This window comes from Pan troglodytes, chromosome 1 (genome assembly GCF_028858775.2).
Source record: "Pan troglodytes isolate AG18354 chromosome 1, NHGRI_mPanTro3-v2.0_pri, whole genome shotgun sequence".
In the NCBI taxonomy this organism is placed as follows: domain Eukaryota; kingdom Metazoa; phylum Chordata; class Mammalia; order Primates; family Hominidae; genus Pan; species Pan troglodytes.
This window is the reverse complement of record NC_072398.2, coordinates 186,000,259-186,013,305: the sequence shown is the minus strand read 5'-3', so window position 1 is coordinate 186,013,305 and position 13,047 is coordinate 186,000,259. Positions and strand designations below refer to the sequence as shown.

Genomic DNA, 13,047 nt, shown 5'->3' with positions numbered 1-13,047 from the left:
GATGGATTAAAGACTTAAACATAAGACCCAAAACCATAAAAACCCTAGAAGAAAACCTAGGCAATACCATTCAGGAGATAGGCATGGGCAAAGACTCCACGACTAAAACACCAAAAGCAATGGCAACAAAAGCCAAAATTGACAAATGGAATCTAATTAAACTAAAGAGCTTCTGCATAGCAAAAGAAACTATCATCAGAGTGAACAAGCAACCTACAGAATGGGAGAAAATTTTGCAATCTATCCATCTGACAAAGGGCTAATATCCAGAATCTACAAGGAACTTAAACAAATTTATAAGAAAAAAAAACCCCATCAAAAAGTGGGCAAACAATATGAACAGATACTTCTCAAAAGAAGACATTTATGTGGCCAAGAAACATATGAAAAAAAGCTCATCATCACTGGTCATTAGAAAAATCCCAATCAAAACCACAATGAGATACCATCTAATTTCAGTTAGAATGGCAATCATTAAAAAGTCAGGAAACAACCAGATGCTGGAGAGGATGTGGAGAAACAGGAATGCTTTTACACTGTTGGTGGTAGTGTAAAATAGTTCAACCATTGTGGAAGACAGTGTGGTGATTCCTCAAGGATCTGGAACCAGAAATATACCATTTGACCCAGCAATCCCATTACTGGGTATATACCCAAAGGATTATAAATCATTCTACTATAAAGACACATGCACACGTATGTTTACTGTGGCACTGTTCACAATAGCTAAGACTTGGAACCAACCCAAATACCCATCGATGATAGGCTAGATAAAGAAAATGTGGCACATATACACCATGGAATACTATGCAGCCATAAAAAAGGACGAGTTCATGTCCTTTGCAGAGACATGGATGAAGCTGGAAACCATCATTCTTAGCAAACTAACACAGGAACAGAAAACCAAACACTGCATGTTCTCACTCATAAGTGGGAGTTGAACAATGAGAACACATGGACACAGGGAGAGGAACATCACACACCAGGGCCTGTCGGGGGGTGGGGGGACTAGGAGAGGGATAGCATTAGGAGAAATACCTAATGTAGATGTGGGCTGATGGGTGCAGCAAACCACCATGGCACATGTATTCGTATGTAACAAATCTGCAACTTAAAGTATAAAAAAAAATCAATAGAAACCACTAATAATAAGGAGCTTTAACATACTACTATTAGTAAAAGATAGATGAAGCGGATAAAAAATAAAAATGGATATAGAAAATTTAAAAATATGATCAATAAGATCTTATGGCTATATATACATATATGTATATATGTGTGTATATAAATTGACTCAGCTTGGGAATTTAGTATATGATAATCGTGAAACTTAAATAACAAGGGCAAAATGAATATTTTAATAAATGGTGATGGGAAACTGAATAAGCATTTGGAAAAAGGATAAAATTAGATTCACTGTTCATACTGTACACAAGACAAACATCAAATGGATCAGAGACCTAAATGTAAAAAAGTGAAACTGTACAAGTACTAGAAGGAAACAAAAGTAGGTTTCTCTATAACCTAAATGTGGGAAGAAACTTTCTAATTGTTATTCAAAATCCAGATGAATTAAAGATTGTTAAATTTGACTACATAAATATAAAAACAAGGCTGGGAGTGGTGGCTCATGCCTGTAATCCCAGCATTTTGAGAGACCAAGGTGGGAGGATTACTTGAGCTCATGAGTTCGAGACTAGCTAGCCTAGGCAACATCAAGACCCTGTCTCCACAAAAAAGAAAAAAAATTAGCCTGGTATGGTGACGTGTGCCTGTATTTCCAGCTACTCAGGAGGCTGAGGTAGGAAGATCACCTGAGCTCAGGGGATGGAGGCTGCAGTAAGGCGAGATCGTGCCATGGCACTCTAGCCTAGGCGACAGGGCAAGACCCTGTATCAAAACAAAAACAAAAAGTTTTCTATGCCCCCAAACACCACAAAGTCAAAAGACATCAAACTGCTACAGTTACAGAACTTCTAAAATTCAAGAAGGAAAACAACAAAAACTGAAGGTACTTTTAAAATTGAGAAAAAATAAAGTACATGAACAATTTACAAAGAAAGATCATAATGTATTCAATTTTTAAATGGTCCTTAAACATATAAAAAGATATTTAACTTCACTCATAATAAGAAAAATGCAGCTCACACCTGTGATCCCAGTACTTTAGGAGGCAGAGGCAGGCAGATCACTTGAGCTCAGGAGTTCGAGACCAGCCTAGCCAACATGACAAAACCCGGTCTCTACTAAAAATACAAAAATCAGCTGGGCGTGGTGGCATGTGCCTGTAATCCCAGCTACTTTGGAGGCTGAGGCAGGATAATCACTTGAACCCGAGAGGTGAAGGCTGCAGTGAGCTGAGATTGCGCCATTGCATTTCAGCCTGGATGACAGAGCAAGACTCCGTCTCCAAAAAAAAAAGAAAAACGCAAATTAAAATTCAAATGACTCTGAGCTACCATTTCTCACCAATTAGACTGGTGAGTCCATGTGGAAATAAACACTGTCATATATTGTTGCTAGGAATGCTAACTAGTACAACACTTTTGGATGGAAATTTGGTCATTTTTTACAAAGCTACACATGCAGTTTTATCCTTTGACCCAGTAATCCCACTTGTAAGAATTTATCATGCAACAATACCACTACTAATTGCAAAGTTATTCATTGCAGCAAAATATTGGAAGCTACCTAAAAACCCAACCATAGGAGTTGGTTGAGTAAAATATGTACAATGACTTTTTTTCCTTTCCATTTTGGTGGGCCAGTTGAAGATGAAATCCACTGAGAAGGGAAGGCCTGGGTCTTCAGCACCCTGTGTGCCAGTCCAGAACTGGCCTATCTACAGACCCCCTGAAAATCAAATGGGCTTGGATTTGGACATTCTCAATAAAAAGGGTTAAAGGCTGATGGGACCTAAAGCCTGGTACTTGAATTTTGATCAAGATACGCTGCCTTAAGTTCTCTTCATTACACAGATGATCCTAGGTAATTGATAGATCCTGTGGTTCAACTTGATTTCTAGATAGAAGCTGGATTCATGTGATGCCAGAGAAGTAAAATTTTAAGAGACCGAAACCAGATCGGAGTCTCACTGTTCCAGTCTGGACCTCTTTGGTGCTGTAAATCCTGGATATACAGTGGATGATTACTGCGTTTTTCTTTTATGGGCTGTCTTTAGCTTCTGGAGACCTCACTATCCTATTATGTCTTTGTGTGAAGACATGCTACTTTGTAATTATCAAAAGTGTCGCATCAAACTCTATGGCTATGCATGGGTCACTGCCTGCTCTCACATATTCTGTGATCAGCATGGCAGTGGTGAGTTTAGTCGCTCACCAGCTATCTGTGCTGCCTGAAACAGTACCCTTTCTGGAAAGCTAGATATTGTCCGCACAGAACTCAGTCCATCAGAGAAATATAAAGCTATGGTATTGGCAGGACTGCGACAAGAGATCGTGTTGGACGTTAGCTCCTGAGCAGTGGCCTTCTGGACATATCAGGTACATCAGGAACATCTCTATCAAGAACACAATTTCATCAAGGCTGAGGGCCATCTGAAACAGACGGAGAAAATATATACTCAGCAAATACAAAGCGAGGATGTAGAATCGACCTCTATGAAAGGGGAAGTCACCTCCATGAAGAAAGTGCTAGAAGAATACAAGAAAAAGTTCAGTGACATCTGAGAAACTTATGGAACGCCATCTTCAGCATCAAAAGCTCCAAGGCCTCTATGATAGCCTTAGGCTACGTAACATCCTTATTGCTAACCATGAAGGCACCCTTGAACCATCTACGATTGCACAGTCTGGTGTTTTTGGCTTCCCATTAGGAATAACAACTCCAAGTTTCCTTTGGATAGTACACCTGTTTAAATCAGGGTGATGGAGATGGAGATTTTCAGTTCAGACCTTTTTGTGGGTTCTTCCACAGCACCTGAAACCAGCAACAGCTTATTTAGTTTTGCCTCTCCTCTCTGAGTGGTGAATTAGAGCAGCAGTAATTTCTAGCAGGGCCTTCAAAGTAAAAAGAATTTGAGCCAGGCATGGTGTCACACACCTGTGATCCCAGCTACTTAGGAGACTGAGGCTGGGAGGATCACTTGAGCCCAGGAGTATGACACTGTAGTGATCTAAGATCATGCCACTGCACTCCAGCCTGGGCAACAGAGTGAGACCCTATTTCTAAAAAACGTAAAGATAATTTAGCTAACTTTACAGAATGTTTCCAGGTTCACCTTTAGTAATTTCATTTAGCAAATCTTTTATCTAGATAGGACTCCCCAGCCTCCCTGTGCTTTTAAGTCTCTGAAGTTGTCATCAAATTATCAACATAACAAACTCATTGGCAATGGGGAATGGTTTAGAGTCTGGTTTCTCTGTTCCTATTAATTAAAGCATGAGCATTTTATTAATCTCAATTTCATTGTGAACTGCTGAATCTTCATCCCTAGTGAGAAGGTCACAATAGTATTTGTTTCAACTCTGGGCTGTTTCTGACTGAGCTGTGTTGTTTATGCCTTAAGTACCTGTGTTATATGCTGCACGTCACTTTGAATTCTAGTATTTATGCATATCTGTATATGTAAGTGTGTTAATTTACACTGATATTTTGCTGTATTTGCCAGTATGTTTATGTGAAAATTGGAAAATGGTGGGTGATATGTGGCTTGTTATTTGGGTATGTGTATTTATTTGTATATATTTATGTATTTACCTTCATATTAACTTGTTTGGAGGTGTGCTTATGTCAGTGAATGAGAGTACAATTTGATGCATGTATGTTCAGTCCCTATATGTATTTAAAAATAACTCACATTGATAAAGTTATTTTTTAAAGTTGACTTTGTTGACATTTACAGTTGGCCCTCTGTATCTGCAGGTACTGCATCTGCAGATTCAGCCAACCATATATCAAAAATATTCGAGAAAAAATAAAAATAATAATATAACAATAAAAAATACAAATTAAAAACTAATACTGTTTAAAAACCAATACTGGGCCGGGCGTGGTGGCTCACATCTGTAATCCCAGCACTTTGGGAGGCCGAGGCAGGCGGATCATGAGGTCAGGAGATCGAGACCATCCTGGCTAACACGGTGAAACCCCGTCTCTACTAAAGATACAAAAAATTAGCCAGGCGAGGTGGCGGGCGCCTGTAGTCCCAGCTACTCCGGAGGCTGAGGCAGGAGAATGGCGTGAACCCGGGGGCGGAGCTTGCAGTGAGCCGAGATCGCGCCACTGCACTCCAGCCTGGGCAACACAGCGAGACTCCGTCTCAAAAAAAAAAGACAAAAAACCAATACTGGATAACAACTATTTGGATAGCATTTACACTGTAGATATTATAAATAATTTAGAGGTGATTTAAAGTATTTGGGAGAACTTGTAGGTTATATGCAAATACCATGCCATTTTATAAAAGCGACATGAGCATCCAAGGATTTTGGTATCTGTGAGGGTTCCTGGAACCAATACCCCAAAGATACCAAAGGACGACTGTATTTTAAAATAAAGCTACTTCTTTCCTTACCTTTTTGTCAACTGTTGCCTTTGGTTTACTTATTCAGGAATATACTTCTGCAGAAAGTTTACCAATGTGTTACTGATCTCAAGAGACTGTATTAAAATAATTTAAAAGATTTTAAAATATATATATACAATGAGGTACTATGTAGCTGTTAAAAAAAAAATCTGGTCAAGCAGTTTCTTATACTTGTCATCCCAGCAGTCTGGGAGGCTGAGGCAGGAGGATTGCTTGAGGCCAGGACTTCAAGAGCAGCCTGGACAACAAAGCAAGACCCCCTTTCTACAAAAAATAAAAAAAAGATCAGCTGGGAGTGGTGGTGAGTACCTCTAGTCCCAGCTACAGGCTTCAGCCCAGGAAGACGAGGCTGCAGTGAGCCATGATCATGCCACTGCACTCCAACCTGGGCAACAGAGTGAGACCCTGTCTCAAAAAAAAAAAAAAAAAAAAAAAAAAAAAAGTCTCCATTAACTGAAATGGAGTGATTTCCAGGATATACTGTCAAGTGAAAAACAGGGCCGGGTGCATTGGCTCATCACACCTGTAATCCTAGCACTTTAGGAGGCAGAGGCAGGAGGACTGCTTGAGCCCAGAAGTTTGAGACCAGCCTGGGTAACATAGCAAGACCTCATCTCTACAAAAATAATTTTTTAAATTAGGCAGGTGTGGTGGTGTGTGCCTGTATTCCCAGCTACTTGGAGCTGAAGTGGGAGGATTGCCTTATTTCTCTCTCCTTATAGAGTAGATCTAAGAGGACAGGTATCTTTTTTATCTGGATTACCACTATATTTATAGCATCTCTGAATAGGATATATACTAAGTATTCAACACATATTTGTTGAATAAGCTAAAAATATTAATATTTTATAGATGAATCAAATGCAAGTTTGGAAGGGACTCATAACTTCCAAGGTCACATAGCTAGTGAATGACAGAACAAGAATTGTCTATCTAGGTCTACCTCTCTTATGAAAGCCTGTGTTCTTTTCACCACATCACCCTACCTTATCACAAAAAATAAAATAATCCTGCCAGGCACAGTGGCTCACACCTGTAATCCCAGCACTTTGGGAGGCCAAGGCGGGTGGATCACCTGAGGTCAGGAGTTCAAGACCAGCCTGGGCAACATGATGAAATCTTGTCTCTACTAAAAACACAAAAAGTAACTGGGTGTAGTGGCATGCACCCATAATCGCAGCTACTCAGGAGGCTGAGACAGGAGAATCACTTGAACCTGGGAGGCAGAGGTTGCAGTGAGCTGAGACTGCGCCACTGCACTCCAGCCTGGGTGACAAGAGCGAAACTCCGTCTCAATCATCATCATCATCATCATCATCATCATCCTTCCTCTGGGAGAACATTCTTGGGGTAGAGGACCAGCCATGTCAGTAAACTTAGGGCTTGTTGGAAACTCACAGATGCAAATAAAGTGAACACAAGCAGCCAATGCTATAATCAGTTCTTCTAATCTACAGTCACTGAAATTCATCCTTGGGTTCACATAAACATGTATCTATTTATTTTTTAGAGATGAGTTTCTCACTTTATTGGCCAGGTTGGGGAGCAGTGGCGCGATCACAGCACTGTTGCCTAAAATTCTTGGGCTCAGGGGATCCTCCCTCTTCAGCTTCCCAAGTAGCTGTGACTACTGGTGCACACCACTGTACCTGGCTAATCTAAAAAAATTTGTGTAGCGATGAGGGAGTCTCACCATCTTGCCCAGGTTGGCCTCAAACTCCTGGGCTCAAGTGATCCTCCTGCCTTGGCCTCCCAAAGTGCTGGGATTACAGGTGTGAGCCACTGTACCTGACCTAAACATGTGTGTCTATATTAAGGGAGTAAGGAACTTAAGGAACTTATTTTAAATGTTTACAAATAACTTGCTTCCGGCTGTCATTCATTCATTCAACAAATAATATTGGACAAACTCTTTGTGCCAGGCCCAGATATAGTTCTTGCCTCACAGTATAGCAACAATATGACAGATGTCTTCTAATCCCTGTGTAAATACAGAAAAATGACACCAGATTCAGTCTTAAAAGACCAGACAGCTGGGCGCAGTGGCTCATGCCTGTAATCCCAACATTTTGGGAGGTGAGCAGACTGCTTGAGCCCAGGAGTTCGAGCCTGGGCACCATGGCAAAACCCCATCTCTTCAAAAAATTAGATGGGCATGGTGGTACACACTTGTAGTCCCAGTTACTGGGGAGGCTGAGGTGAGAGGATCACCTGATCCCAGGAAGCTGAGGTTGCAGTGAGCTGAGATCATGCCACTGTACTCCAGCCTGGGCAAGAGTGAGATCTGGACTCAAAAAACAAAAACAAAAACAAAGACTGGTTTTCGTATTTTTTTGGTGGAGACGGGGTTTCGATGTGTCGGCTGGGCTGGTCTCCAGCTCCTAACCGCGAGTGATCCGCCAGCCTCGGCCTCCCGAGGTGCCGGGATTGCAGACGGAGTCTCCTTAACTCAGTGCTCAATGGCGCCCAGGCTGGAGTGCAGTGGCGTGATCTCGGCTCGCTACAACCACCTCCCAGCCGCCTGCCTTGGCCTCCCTAAGTGCCGAGATTGCAGCCTCTGCCTGGCAGCCACCCCTTCTGGGAAGTGAGGAGCGTCTCCGCCTGACCGCCTATCGTCTGGGATGTGAGGAGCCCCTCTGCCTGGCTGCCCAGTCTGGAAAGTGAGGAGCGTCTCTGCCCGGCCGCCATCCCATCTAGGAAGTGAGGAGCGCCTCTTCCCGGCCGCCATCACATCTGGGAAGTGAGGAGCGTCTCTGCCCGGCCGCCCATCGTCTGAGATGTGGGGAGCACCTCTGCCCTGCCGCCCCGTCCGGGATGTGAGGAGTGTCTCTGCCCGGCCGCCCCGTCTGAGAAGTGAGGAGACCCTCTGCCTGGCAACCGCCCCGTCTGAGAAGTGAGGAGCCCCTCCGCCCGGCAGCCACCCCGTCTGAGAAGTGAGGAGCGTCCTCCCTCCTCGTCCGGGAGGGAGGTGGGGGGGTCAGCCCCCCGCCCGGCCAGCCGCCCCGTCCGGGAGGTGAGGGGCGCCTCTGCCCGGCCGCCCCTACCGGGAAGTGAGGAGCCCCTCTGCCCGGCCAGCCGCCTCGTCCGGGAGGGAGGTCGGGGGGTCAGCCCCCTGCCTGGCCAGCCGCCCCGTCCGGGAGGCGAGGGGTGCCTCTGCCCGGCTGCCCCTACTGGGAAGTGAGGAGCCCCTCTGCCCGGCCAGCCGCCCCGTCCGGGAGGGAGGTGGGGGGGTCAGCCCCCCGCCCGGCCAGCCGCCCCATCCGGGAGGGAGGTGGGGGGGTCAGCCCCCCGCCCGGCCAGCCGCCCCATCCGGGAGGGAGGTGGGGGGGTCAGCCCCCCGCCCGGCCAGCCGCCCCATCCGGGAGGGAGGTGGGGGGGTCAGCCCCCCGCCCGGCCAGCCGCCCCGTCCGGGAGGGAGGTGGGGGGATCAGCCCCCCGCCCGGCCAACCGCCCCGTCCGGGAGGGAGGTGGGGGGATCAGCCCCCCGCCCGGCCAGCCGCCCTGTCCAGGAGGTGGGGGGGCACCTCTGCCCGGCCGCCCCTACTGGGAAGTGAGGAGCCCCTCTGCCCGGCCAGCCGCTCTGTCTGGGAGGGAGGTGGGGGGGTCAGCCCCCGGCCCGGCCAGCCGCCCCGTCCGGGAGGGAGGTGGGGGGGTTAGCCCCCCGCCTGGCCAGCCGCCTGGTCTGGGAGGTGAGGGGCGCCTCTGCCCGGCCGCCCCTTCTGGGAAGTGAGGAGCCCCTCTGCCCGGCCAGCCGCTCTGTCCGGGAGGGAGGTGGCGGGTCAGCCCCCCGCCCGGCCAGCCGCCCCGTCCGGGAGGGAGGTGGGGGCGTCAGGCCCCCGCCTGGCCAGCCGCCCCGTCCAGGAGGGAGGTGGGGGGGGTCAGCCCCCCGCCGGGCCAGCCGCCCCGTCCGGGAGGTGAGGGGCGCTTCTGCCCGGCCGCCCCTACTGGGAAGTGAGGAGCTCCTCTGCCCGGCCACCACCCCATCTGGGAGGTGTACTCAACAGCTCATTGAGAACGGGCCATGAAGACAATGGCGGTTTTGTGGAATAGAAAGGGGGGAAAGGTGGGGAAAAGATTGAGAAATCGGATGGTTGCCGTGTCTGTGTAGAAAGAGGTAGACATGGGAGACTTTTCATTTTGTTCTGTACTAAGAAAAATTCTTCTGCCTTGGGATCCTGTTGATCTGTGACCTTACCCCCAACCCTGTGCTCTCTGAAACATGTGCTGTATCCACTCAGGGTTGAATGGATTAAGGGCGGTGCAAGATGTGCTTTGTTAAACAGATGCTTGAAGGCAGCATGCTCGTTAAGAGTCATCACCACTCCCTAATCTCAAGTACCCAGGGACACAAACACTGCAGAAGGCCGCAGGGTCCTCTGCCTAGGAAAACCAGAGACCTTTGTTCACTTGTTTATCTGCTGACCTTCCCTCCACTATTGTCCTGTGACCCTGCCAAATCCCCCTCTGCGAGAAACACCCAAGAATGATCAATAAAAAAGAAAAAAAAAAAAAAGAAAAACAAAAACAAAAAAAACCAGAAAACCAGGGAGGAAATCTTTTCTTTTTTTTGACAGGGTCTCACTCTGTTGCTTGGGCTGAAGTGCAGTGGCTGATCTCAGCTCACTGCAACCTCTGTCTCCCAGGCTCAGGTGATCCTCCCACCTCAGCCTCCTGAGTAGCTGGGACTACAGGCACATGCCATCACACCTGGCTAATTGTTACATTTTTTGTAGAGACAGGGTTTTGCCACGTTGTCCAGGCTAGTCTCAAACTCCTGGGCTCAAGCAATTCACCCACCTCAGCCTCCCAAAGTGCTGGGATTACAGGCATGAGCCACTGTGCCTGGCCAACCAGGGAAGTCTTGTTGGCACAGATGATGCCTAAGTTAAGAGCCTAAGTAGCTACAGGCTACTTCAAATGAACTCTCTGGTCATGGTGACAGAATGCTTACTGACTTCCCATAAATTGTACTGCACCTTTCCACTACTCGGGCTGTAATGTTACTTCATGATTCAGAGTAGAATAAGTGGCCCTACTAAGAGTTTCCAAAAATCAAAGTCATGCGGGCTGCTTATTATCCAATGATGCAGTAAGTTTGTGATGACAGTCTGTGTTATCACAGTTGCTAGCTAGTAACTTTTCCCTCTACCCTATAGCCCTTCATCCCCTGACAGGGTCCTAAGGAAGGAAAATGACTTAAAAGAATCAGACTCGAACACAGGGCTTGCAAGTTTTTTGGCTGTCAAATTAAGTACAGGGCTACAGAAGTCCTATCCCACAGATCAGAGTTCCAAAAAGTAACAGTCTGAAAAAGTAAGGTGAAAACATTTCAATGTTGTAGATACATATACTAGGTTAGTATCAAAATAGGTTAGTATCAAAAGAAAAGCTCCATTGAGATTTCTTGGCCAAAAAAAAAAAAAAAGACTCCAAAATTTTTACATCCAACTCGTTTCTGCCAGTAATGTTGGGCTTTTCACTACGCCACCAGTAGACTCCAGGAAGGCATCATCAGGATTACACTGAGGCTGTCATAAGCAACCACGGCCCACCAAAGCAGTCTTAAGGAACGTTGCCACTTAATAAAGTCTTTAAGCAAGTTGGGACCAAGTTCTCAGATCTTCCCTTGACCAACTGTATTTACTCTTTTCAAGATGATAGAAATCTGACAAATAAAAATCTCTGGGAAAAATGAAAGGTTCCAGGAAAGAATGACAGAGATTTGTAATTTGATAAAAGACATCAAACACTCAACTGAAAATAACTTGCATTTAGCTTTTTGAACATCTGAAAATAGTACATATGCTCAGTCTTTCTAATAAGCTGTCTCCAGCATGGGGATTTCATTGGCATAGTTTGTTCTTTGTTGTAACATGTTAGCTGTTTCATAAGACATAACAATAGTCCTTTCTCTACATCAAAGGACTTAAGGAACTATACCTCTAACGACTAGTGTGTTGGTATTATTATCCCTACTTTCTTGGTTGTGAAACTGAGGCACAGGGTAAATGAGGCTTGCTTGAAGCCAAAGATTCCTGTCTAGATTAAATAGAGAATTATCAACTCTGGAATTTCTAAATTAAAAGAAGCAATGAGACCGGCAATATAAAACAAATACTTTAAACATAGGCTACAGAACTCTATTACGGATTTAGTCTGCTTGAAGCCTCTAAAATATACCTCACTAACTTGTTCTCGAAACACTTAGGAATAATCGCAGTCTGTTTCTAAAGCACACAAAAACAGCACCAATGGCTGATTACCCCAGATAGTTAGAGCAACAGCTCTAATATGGGTCAGGATCCATGTCCAAGGAGTCAGCCAGCTTTGCTTTATGTGCAGCTCACAGACCGCACCTTTACTTAACAACACTTCTTGTTCACATGGCTCTAGACATAGGACAAAAATTTCTCCTATAAGCCTGGAATTCCCTCCACTTAGAGAAAGAGATCAACAAGCAATAGCTGCACACCTGCAAGACAAGGATACTACATGAGTCTTGTTAGGAGATTTGCTCATTTCTAAGTATGTTTTACACAAAACTAATTAAGAGTTTATACATATTAAGAACCACTGAATTGTACACTTTAAAAGAGTTCTATACATACATACAACTATCTAATCTACATATAAAATTCTACATATCTGAACACCACAGAAAAGAACACCACTCAAAAAAAGAAATTTTGAAAATAGCAGACCAAGTAAACCTGGTAGAATCTTTAGAACAGGTTTAGAACTAAACGTGTTCTAAAGCCAAAAGTCTAGAGTTAGAGTAGATTATAAAGACTACTAATGCTTAGTGGAGGCAACTAATACTACTAATGTACTAAAAGTACTAATTAGTACTAAAGTACTAATGCTTTTGGAGGCAATACAATAGTCAAAAAAGCCTGGGTATCTGAGATGCACAAATGCATCTTTTTTTTTTTTTTTTTTTTTTTTGAGACGGAGTCTCACTCTGTGGCCCAGGCTGGAATGCAGTGGCATGATCTCAGCTTACTGCAACCTCTGCCTCCCGGGTTCAAGCAATCTTCATGCCTCGGCCTCCTGAGTAGCTGGGACTACAGGTGCACACTACTATGCCCAGCTAATTTTTGTATTTTTAGTAGAGACAAGGCTTCTCCATGTTGGCCAGGCTGGTCTGGAACACCTGACCTCAAGCGATCCACCCGCCTCAGCCTCCCAAAGTGCTGGGATTACAGGTGTGAGCCACCATGCCTGGCCAAAAGTGTATACCATATTCTTACTTCTCTCCTAGACTGTAAAGCGTAGTTAAGAGCATAGGCTCTGAAGTAAGAGAACCGGTTCAATCACTAACTCTTCCATTAAACTCTGAAGACTCAGTCCCCTTATCTATTCACAGTAAGATATGAAAAGGCTAGAGCAGTCTTAGCCCTATGAACTCTCAAAACTAACAAACCAACACTGTCTTTAAAAATGAAGGCTGGGCGCAGTGGCTCAGGCCTGTAATCCCAGCACTTCGGGAGGCCGAGGAG

General features: G+C 45.2%; 1 protein-coding gene and 1 pseudogene across 4 annotated transcripts in view; one reads left to right on the top strand and one right to left on the bottom strand.

Annotated features, from left to right (window-relative positions):
• EIF2B3 (eukaryotic translation initiation factor 2B subunit gamma) overlaps positions 1-13,047 on the bottom strand; it is a 137,802-nt gene that overhangs the window by 102,373 nt on the left and 22,382 nt on the right. The gene's annotated exons all lie outside the window — the stretch shown is intronic.
• On the top strand, positions 3,111-4,124 carry LOC100613425 (E3 ubiquitin-protein ligase CCNB1IP1-like; annotated as a pseudogene).